Genomic DNA, 11,133 nt, shown 5'->3' on the forward strand with positions numbered 1-11,133 from the left:
CTTGGTAAAATGGAGATTCTGGTTCTGTACATGGGGATGGGGACATGAAACCTGCATGGATTCTGAGGCACCCAGGTGATACATGGATGCTGCTGGACGGTATCTACAACTCGTGTTGAGTGATAAATGTTCCTGGTTGGGAACAACAAGTTCCAACACCATTAAATCCTGGACCCCTCCCAACCCCAGAATTGTGTGTGATCTCTTTATGCATTTTTGTGTGCCTCCTGGAGTTTCCCTTGTGGCACTTTCTCTTGGATTTTATCTCTACTGGAGCTAATCATTTACAGGCTACTTCTTACTTTACAAGAGCATTCTCCTACTCTCGATGGTTCATTCACCTGTCAAGTCCTCCTCTCCTGACGGCTCACTATCTGTCAAGTCCTCCTCTCCTGATGGCTTACTCACCTGTCAAGTCCTCCTCTGAAGGCTCATGATCTGTCTAGTTCTCCTCTCCAGAAGGCTCACTATCTGTCAAGTCCTCCTCTCCTAAAGGCTCACTATCCCTCAAGTCCTCCTCTCCGGAGGCTCACTATATGTCAAGTTTTCCTCTCTTGACGGCTCACTCATCTGTGAAGTCCTCCTCTCCTGAAGGCTCACTCACCTGTCATGTCCTCCTCTTCTGAAGGCTCACTATCTGTCAAGTTCTCCTTTCCTTATGGCTCATTCATCTGTGAAGTCTTCCTCTCCTGACGGCTCACTCACCTGAATAGTCCTTCTGTCCTGATGGCTCACTCATCTGTCAAATCCTCCTCTACTGAAGGCTCACTCACCTCTGAAATCCTCCTCTCCTGAAGGCTAACTATCAGTCAACTCCTCCTATCCTGACAGCTCACTCACCTGACAAGTCCTTCTCCTGTGAAGGCTCACAGTCTGTCAAGTTCTCCTCTCCTGAAGCCTACTATCTGTCAACTCCTACTCTCCTGAACGCTGACTATCTGTCAAGTCGTCGTCTCCTGAAGGCAGTCTATCTGTCAAGTTCTTCTCTCCTGAAGGCTCCCTATCTGTCACATTCTCCTCTCCTGACAGGTCACTCATCTGTGAAGTCCTCCCCTCCTGAAGGCTCACTCACCTCTCAAGTCTTCCTCTCCTAACGGGGCACTCACCTGTCAGTCCTCCTCTCCTGAAGGCTCCCTATCTGTCAAGTTCTCCTCTTCTGATGGCTCACTTATCTTCAATTCCTCCTCTCCTGACGGCTCACTCACCTGTCAAATCTTCCTCTCCTGACGGCTCACTATCTGTCAAGTCCTCCTTTCCTGAAGGCTTACTATCTGTCATGTCCTCGTCTCTTGAACGCTCCCTATCTGTCAAGTCTTCATGTCCTGAAGTCTCACTATCTGTCAAGTCCTCCTCTCTTGACTATCACTCACCTTTCAGGTCCTCCTCTTTTAATGGCTCACTCACCTGTCATGTCCTCCTCTTTTGAAGCGTCAATATCTCTCAAGTCCTCTGTTGAGAGCCACAGCCTAAGGGGCCCCAGCAAACTTCCAGCTGCCAGCAAACTTCCAGCTGCCAGCTGATGATTGGCTCACAGTGGCCCCAGCAAACTTCTAGCTGCCAACTGATTGGCTCCTCTACGGTGATGCTCATTGGGCTGTTTCCCCGCCCTTTCAGACCACAGAGCTGCTCATCGGGGGACTTTTTTTTGGCTCCACCCACGTGACCCAGCCAGTCGGCCTCAAGAGCAGGAGGAGTTGTGGAGGTTGAGAGGCTTGTGGGAAGGCGGTGGTGGCAGTTGGGCTCTGAGGGTTTTCATGAGGAGCTGTGTGGTGTGTTGTGTGTGTTCTAAAAATAATGTTTGTTTCTGCTTGACAAGTGGCTCGTGAATTGTGCCCAGCCAGACTGCGGCATTTGGTGGCCCATATGGGAATCGACTGAGGGTAAGTGATAAGGTAAACTGCTCGCCCCTGAGGGCAGAGCGAGAGGATGGGTAGCCATTTTAAGATCCTTCTCTTGTTTTGCTTCACTTTTGTTTTAAGTTGCCTGTCCCTGGAGATGTGTAAGATGGAAGAAAAACCGCTCACATCTTAGGAACAGATAGGGAGAAAGGACGGATGGACTTTTCAAGAGGATAGAAAGGCGATTATAATGATTTTTTGTTGTTCCAATTTTGTTTCACTCTGTTTCAGTTTTGTTAGGCGTTATCTTGTTGGGTTGTATTATAGTTATAGTAGAAAAATTCAAGTAAAAGAGAAGGTCTCTCGAGCTAGTCAGAGAAAAAAATTCAAGTAAAAAAAAGGTCTCTCGAGCTAGTCAGACAGAGGAAGAAAGTTTAGAGCAGAAAAAGCCATCAGGGGAAAAGTTACAACAGGAGACTGCTACTAACACCTTTCTATAACCAGAGCGCATAAGTGTCCAACCAACAACACCACCTCCATATGCTGGGAGGCCCCCAACCCCGCAGTTGATAGATGGGATCCTGAGACAAGACCTCAAATATTAACATGCCCTGTATTTGAGCAGGCATGAGGGCAGCGAATTCACCATGCTTTAGATTTCAAAACAGTGAAGCATCTAAAAGAGGCTGTAACAACCTATGGTCCTCAAGCACCCTTCACTGTAAGCATGGTCGAATCCATTACCAACTTGAACATGACGCCAGCAGGTTGGGCTAGTATGTGTAAATCTGTGCTAAATGGAGGACAATATTTGTTATGGAAGGTTACTAATGAGGAATTTTGCACGGAGACAGCTAGGCGAAATGCAGCAGCTGGTTACCCTCAAAGAAATCTAGATATGTTGTTAGGAAAAGGACCTTATGAGGGTCAACGGCAACAAATTGCATATGATCCTGCTATATACTCACAAATTGCTGTAGATGCAGTTAGGGCATGGAAAAGTCTACAGGGCCATGGAGATTTACAAGGACAATTATCTAAGGTAATACAAGGAAATAATGAACCTTATGCTGAATTTGTAGATAGGCTTATTCGAACGGCTTCCAGAATTTTTGGGAATACAGAACAAGCAATGCCATTTATAAAAACAACTGGCTTATGACCAAGCAAATTGTTGCTGCAGAGAGGTCATTAGACCATGGAGACATGAAGATTTAAACACATATATTAACTTATGTAGAGACATTAATGAACAAGGGCAAGTCTTGGCAGCAGTACAACAGGCTTTAGATGCTAGGCCAAAAACATGCTATAATTGTGAACAAACAGGACATTTTAAAAGGAATTGCCCCATAGGAGGAGGGTTTAACAAAGCTAGGTATCAAAGGAGTAGAATACCGGGTATTTGCCCACGATGCCATAGAGGGAGACATTGGGCTAATGAATGCCGTTCTCAAACCACCATAGAGGGTACTCCATTATCAAAAAATGGACAAGGGGTCTGGGGTTGTGGCTCAGTGGTAGAGTGCTTGCCTAGCATATGTGAGGCACTGGGTTCGTTTCTCAGCACCACATTAAAAAAATAAATAAATAAAGAGCCACCAACAACTAATAAAATATTTTTTAAAAAATGGACAAGGACCAGGTGTTTACCTACGATATCGTGGAGAAAGGCATCAGGCTCCATTGCCAAAAAACAGATGGGGGGCCCAATGCTCCGGGGCCCATGACCACAAATATATGGGGTACTGGAGGAACCCAGAAACACCATGGAGGAAACCAGCAAGAGCATCAGGGTAGTGCCCAGGACACATTATCCATCAGATCTCTAATCAGACGAACCAGAGGGAGTGCAGGTTTGGACATCTGCGCCTCTGCCAGAGCAGTACTAACTCTAGAGGGAGTTCAAATCATTCCCACAGGAGTAAAAGGACCTCTTCCCCAAGGAACAGTAGGCTTATTGTTAGGACGCAGTTCTCCTACTCTAAAAGGACTTATGATAAGTCCCGGGGTAATTGATCCCCATTATGAAGGTGAAATAAAAATTATAGCTAGTTCTCCAAAGGGTATATCAGTAATTTCACCAGGAGATAGAATACCACAGTTATTAATAATACCCAACCTACATGATAAATTTTCCGGTAGTACTATAGATTAGGCTCCACAGGTGTAGATTGGGCTATGCTGTCTTTAAATTTAGATTCTCGCCCAATGCTAAAACTAAATATTCAAGGACATGAATTTAATGGGTTACTGGATACAGGTGCAGACCTTAGCATCATCTCTCATCAAGAATGGCCAAAACATTGGCCGTTACAACAAGCCATTCAAACACTTCGAGGCCTAGGAGTGGCAACTAATCCTCATAGATGTGCAATGGTATTAGATTGGAAGGACCCTGAAGGATGTGAAGGAACTATAGAGCCATATGTATTGGATCATCTTCCTATAAATTTATGGGGATGAGATGTCCTAGATAAATTAGGTTTGACACTAACAAATAGCATCAATCCAAATGTGCCCATTATTATGGGTAGACAAGGTTTCAGGAAAGAAAAAAGATTAGGAGAACAAGGTATAGCAGCACCAATTAAAATAGATCAAGGAATAAATAGACATGGACTGGGTTTTCAGAAGGGGTCACTGAGGCAATAAAAATTACTTGGAAATCAGATACACCAGTATGGGTTCCTCAGTGGCCCCTGACTAAAGAAAATATACAAGCAGCCCATGACCTTGTCAAACAACAATTAGCGAAGGAACATATACAACCTTCCATATCTCCCTATAATACTCCCATTTTTGTCATTAAAAAGAAATCTGGTAAATGGAGATTATTGCAAGATTTAAGAGCCATTAATAATGAGATGATTATTATGGGACCTGCTCAATCGGGGATTCCTCAATTGTCTGCTTTGCCAAAAACCTGGTACGTTTTAGCTATAGATATTAAAGATTGTTTTTTTTTTTAATTCCAATTCATCCTGAGGATAGTCCACGTTTTGCATTTACTATCCCTGCACTGAATCATGAAGGTCCTGATCAGAGATATGAATGGAAGGTACTCCCTCAAGGGATGGCTAACATCCCAACTATGTGTCAAATTTATGTTAACAAAGCAATCCAGCCACTTAGAAATCAAAATCCTGAACTATAAATATTTCACTATATGGATGATGTATTATTAGCACACAAAGATAAAAACACATTGCTAGAATGTTATGCCACACTTAAAAATTTATTAAAAAATTATAATCTAGAGATAGCAATAGATAAAGTACATTTAAATTTTCCAATTAATTATTTAGGAGTTCTATTATCCTCAACCATGGTCCGTCCATCAAAAATTCAAATACGAGTAGATCAACTCAAATCACTTAATGACTTTCAAAAGTTATTAGGAGACATAAATTGGATAAGGCCTTATCTAGGCATACCAACGGGAGAGTTGGAACCTTTATTTGATATCCTAAAAGGTCCATCATATCCAAATTCACCCCGCATGTTAATGCCTGAAGCAAGAAAGGCATTAAAAATTATTGAAACATATATAGAAAATATGCATTTGGATAGAATTGATATAACTTTGCCTTTATTATTTATTGTAATACCAACAAAAATATTCCTACAGGAGTATTTTGGCAAGAAGGTCCATTATTGTGGATACATTTATCTTATTCTCCTAACACTATTCTTACTAGGTATCCCGAGGCTGCAGGACAATTAATACTCAAAGGAATAAAAGCAGCAAAGGGAGTGTTTGGAATTTCTCCCAATAAAATTATTACTCCATATACTATGGATCAAATTGATGAGTTAGCTAATGAGTTAAATATTTGGGCAATAATCATGTGCAAATCTAATGTTTCATTTGATAACCACTTACCATCTAATCTTTTGTTGTCTTTTTGGTCTTCACATCCTGTAGTTTTTCAAAAAATGACAAGAAAAACCCCTATCATGAATGCTCCAAATGTATTCACTGATGGGTCAAATAATGGTACAGCAGCAGTAGTTACCCCTGATCAAACTTTTACATTTTTAGTACCCAAACAATCAGCTCAAAAGGTAGAGCTTAATGCAGTTTTACAAGCTTTTGTGATGTCTAAAGATTCTGTATTTAATTTATTTTCTGATAGTCAGTATATAGTTAATACTATAGTATCAGTTGAAGATGCTGGCAGGATTTCCCCTTCCTCTACTGTTTTCTATTTGTTTTCCACTATACAAAGTCTAATCTGGGACAGAAAAGATCCATTCTTTATAGGACATATCAGAGCACATACAGGATTGCCTGGAGCCCTTAGTTTGGGCAACGATTTAGCAGATAAAACTACACATGACATACATATTTTCTCTACACTAGAAGAAGCTACAAATTTTCATAAAAGGTTCCATGTCAATGCTAATACTTAAAAAAAAGGGTTTTAAAATAACTAAGGAGCAAGCTAGACAAATAATAAAACAATGTCAAAATTGTGTGACTTTTTACCACAGGTTAATCTTGGAGTCAATCCTAGAGGACTGATACCTAACCATATTTGGCAGATGGACGTCACACACTTGCCAGAATTTGGAAAATTAAAATATTTGCATGTTACAGTTGATACTTCTTCCGGATTTTTGATGGGCTCCCTTCATGCCGGAGAAAAAACTAAAGATGTTATAGCTCATTGCTTACAAAATTTTGCCACTGTGGGCATTCCAAAACAGTTAAAAACAGATAATGGTCCTGGTTATACTTCTACCTCTTTTAAACAATTTTGCTCATCATTTGGCATTACTCATATAACAGGAATCCCATACAATCCTCAGGGACAAGGCATAGTTGAAAGAGCTCATCAAACTATTAAAATGTACTTATTAAAGCAAAAAGAGGGAATTAGAAAGGGGTATATATCCCCCAAATATAAACTTAAAATAACCCTTTTTACTCTAAACTTTTTAAATTTGGATTCATCAGGACTTAGTGCTGCGGAAAGGCATATGTGTCCAAAAAATGTACATAAGCCTAAGGTACTTTGGAAGGATATTCTAACAGGACAATGGAAAGGTTCTGACCCAGTGATTGTCTGGAGTCGGGGTTCTGTTTGTGTGTTTCCACAGGGAGAACAGCAACTGATTTGGATTCCAGAGAGACTAACCAAAGTGATTTCTACAGACCAAAAAGAAGATGATTTGACTCAAATCCATAACAACTGATATCCAGAGCTCCATCTTGGCTATTCTTACATCTGCGACAGTGATTAACTAGGATGCTTTTTTCAAAATCTATTTTATTATTGCCTTTTCCCACATCATAAAGTTCTATTTTATTTTTTGAGCTCATACAGACTTAGGTTAATATTTTTCTGATCAGTTTTATTTATTGACTGTGGAGTTTTTAAACATTGCAATGGAGATTTCACCTGTGTAAGCTACAAGGCCTTTACTATTGTCTTATTGTTGTATGTTATGTGTACACACTTGTGTTTTGTGTTGTATGTCTGTATGTGTGTATGTCCATAGATATATATGAGGAGCATATATCATGAAAAAATGGATCCAAATATTTTTTATTATTCACGTGATTTAAATGGTTTAATTTTAATTGGGTAAACAGCTGTTGAGGATTGTTTTATATTTGAACAAATAAGGAGGTTAACAGATCTGTTTGTTTACTTTCACCTTTCCTTTTCATTATATTTAATAATTCTGTTCAGAATAATGTAAATTGTTCAAAAAATTGTTTTCTTAGTGCCTGTTGGAATGTTACATAATTTTTTTAGCATCATTGCCAGAATTCCTATCTTCATCCCAGTGCCGGTGAAGACAAAGATAAAACCAAACTACAGCTCCTTCAATAGTTATCACAACAAACTGTATAAACTGATGCATCAATGAATAATAACTCAACAAGTAATGCTCAATCAAGGAGTTGATTTACTTTGGGAGGAAATGGACATATTGACAGATTCCTCTGCTTTGAACTGCTTGCAGAACTTGCCTGGACTATGTATCACTTGTATGCATTGTGAACTATCTGTTTGTGCAGTGACTTGTGATAGTGTTGGGGTATTTTTGCTGATGGTGTCATCAGTGGTACAATTTTTTGCTGCACCCCTCCCCTGACTCAGGCAATGGCAAGGCCCTACTGAGGTGGATGGCGCAAGGCGTCCATCCTCTGGAGGAGCGCAGTATGTTTCTGGGAATGGGCTGATTTGTTTTTGTATTCCTTTAATAAGTATAGTTGTGACTTCTCATATGACCATTAAGTATGAAGGAAAAAACATGAATTTCCCAATTAATGCAACTACGTCTAAAGAATGGATCTGTTTGTTCTAAATGCAATGATTCAGCTGTGGAGCATAAATTGTTAATATCTAATGAAAAACTCCCTGTATTCCTGTCAAGGAAGTTTTTGAGAAATTAAATTAAAATCTACAGAAGAAAAATTAATGTTAAGAAGACAGATTAGTGCTTAGTACTGGGAAACTTGTTCTTGTTCCTGTGCACAATGGTTTGTGCTCTTACTCTTGTTTGATTAAAATTAATAACAAGTCAACCACTTGCCGTAACCATGGCACCGGTTCCAGTCAGTAAGTCAAGAAAGAATAGTCAAGGTATAGGCTAATAGTTTGGGACATTTCTAACTATTATTAAAAGTTAACTAAGCAGGAACAGCTCAAAGCAAAACGCGAACTGAAAGTACAAATGCTTGCTTATGTATAAGCCAAGATACATTTTTCTATTCTAATTGTAGCTACGTAATATTTTGTTTCTTTGAATAATGATTCCTGTTTTGTAACCACAAAGTACTGTGAGCCTGCCAAAATTAAAAGTATATATGATCAACTTCACAAGTAAAGATTGGGATCAACACCTTCACTTTGGTGTCTGTGTTGTTTCTCCACCCCTCTTTCTCTGACTCCTCACCATCCGTTCATCTCCTGAGACCTCCTGTTGGAGCTGGTCTCCGACAATTTTTCCAAAAGGAGACGTCAATTGGCTTGGTGTATCTTCCTCCCTTCTGCTTGTGATGGTTGTTCAGCTAAAATTTGGGGGCCAACAGAGGTGAAGCAAAGAACCCCACCCCCCGCTGGTACAAAGACCTATCCACAGGTGTGGCTGTATGCTGGACCAGTAGTCAATGACGGGTAAGATCCAATTGCAATGGTACCAACCTAAGACAGGAGGCTGACGCCTTGAGGTCAGCTCATCCGATGACGGGTAGAACCATATGTAGAATTGGACAACCTAAGGCAGGCACGGTCCCTAAGACACATGCTTGTTGTTTAAACAGAGAGGGGGAAATGTTGAGAGCCACAGCCGAAGGAGCCCCAGCAAACTTCTAGCTGCCAGCAAACTTCCAGCTGCCAGCTGATGATTGGCTCACAGCAGCCCCAGCAAACTTCTAGCTGCCAACTGATTAGCTCCTCTGTGGTGATGCTCATTGGGCTGTTTCCCTGCCCTTTCAGACCACAGAGCTGCTCATTGGGGGACTTTTTTGGCTCTGCCCATGCAACCCAGCCAATCAGCCTCAAGAGCAGGAGGAGTGGGGGAGGTTGAGAGGCTTGTGGGAAGCCGGTGGTGGCAGTTGGGCTCTGAGGGAATTCCTAAAGAGCTCATGTGGTGTGGCATGTGTGTTCTAAAAATAAAGCTCGTTTCTGCTTGACAAATGGCTCGTGAATTGTGCCCAGCCAGACTGCGGCAGTTACCAATGTTAGCCAAATGTCTAGAGAGGGATGATAATCCCTCAGTACAGTTTGAAGCTGCTTGGCACCAACTGATGCAGCCTAGGCCCTTCTGCAGACTAAGCTGCTGTGCAGTCTCCTGCAGCACCTCTTTTTCTGAGACCTCTTCATTCACATCAGCATGTTTGTGAGTAAGCAGTGTGGGCTTTGGGAAACACAGGTTATGGTCCTCAGTGTAGAGATTATGTTATCACTGGGACTTCTCAGACTCTCTGTCTTTCATCAGTCCCTCCATTCCCATCGCCTTCCTTCAAACTTCACAAGGGTCCTTGCCAATCTCTTCAGGAATAAGGACCTCCCACCACCTATGGAGACAGTTCAGGAGATTTTGCCAGCTTTATGTGTCCTCATATGCCCTATGGATAAATATTCTCATAGGCACTGTTTGGACTCTGTCATACTTGGCAGATGGGCTAATGAACAGATAGAGATGGTTATTGATTCAGGGGCTGTGCACCTTCTGAGCCACCAGGAAGGGAAAGTTTAAACTGCAGCCCTCAGAGAAGTTGGCAACACAGTGACAGGCACTGATGAGCAGACCCAAGTTGTTCTCAAGTGTAATGTCCTATCACACTCCCCAAATCTCTTATCATATCCAAGAGACAATAAATAAGGAAGCAATATGGTTCCTTTCCACCATAACAGCAGGCAACCAGCAACAAGTTCAAGCTGCAATGGAGGCTGGATTAATCCCTGTAATTATACATCAGCTTGCATAAAAACAAGCTTCTTGGGCATTAGCAACTTAACAATTAGTGACAGAAAAAATCAGGTGGAAAACCTGTACAACAGAATGTAATTCCACCATTCTGTAATTTATCGTTGTAAAAGATTCCTACAGCCCCCAGAATTGTTTCTCTCTTTGATTTTCAATACTTTATTATTATTATGTGTTTTGGCAGACTCTGCTTTGAGTTAAATTTTATTGGTGACCTCTATGTTTCCTATACTTGGGTATTGATAATTTTTCTTATATCAGAAAAGATTTCAGTGATTATTAGCTTTGATTATTTTCTGTACCTTTTACTGCTATGTCTCCTTCTTATATTCCACCTTCTGCCTAAGTTAGGCTTCTTAATAGTGTTCCATACTTGCTGTGATCATTCTTCATTCTTTTTCATTCTTTGTTGTTATTCTTTGCTCCTCTGAGTGGTTAGTTTCAAATGCTAATTTGGAGCTCACTCAATCTTTTTTTCCGTTTGATTAAAACTGCTGTTGAAGCATTTTATTGTTCTAATTAAGTCATTGTATTCTTCATCTTTTGGATTTCTATTTTTATTGTTTCTATTTTTTCTCAAACTTGTCATTTTGTTTGTATATTGTTGTCAAAATTCCACTTTTTTATTCATATATTCTTGTAATTCACTGAATTTTAAGAGGATTAATCTTAATTCTTAACCTGACATTTCATAGATTTCTCTTGCTTGAAGGTCCTTTGTTGGAGTATTGCTGGCTCCTTTTGAAGGATTCATGATTATTTGAGTCTTTGAAGTTCTTTGGACCTTGTGTGTTTGGTTGGCATTGAAGAGACAGCTACCATTTTTTTACCCAAGTACTCTTTG

The 11,133-nt window shown here is 40.5% G+C and overlaps 1 pseudogene; it reads left to right on the plus strand.

Annotated features, from left to right (window-relative positions):
- The first annotated feature begins 9,495 nt into the window (after nt 1-9,495).
- LOC113178000 (importin subunit alpha-4 pseudogene) lies at nt 9,496-10,399 on the plus strand (annotated as a pseudogene).
- Nucleotides 10,400-11,133: the final 734 nt, after the last annotated feature.

This window comes from Urocitellus parryii, chromosome 11 (genome assembly GCF_045843805.1).
Source record: "Urocitellus parryii isolate mUroPar1 chromosome 11, mUroPar1.hap1, whole genome shotgun sequence".
Taxonomy (NCBI): domain Eukaryota; kingdom Metazoa; phylum Chordata; class Mammalia; order Rodentia; family Sciuridae; genus Urocitellus; species Urocitellus parryii.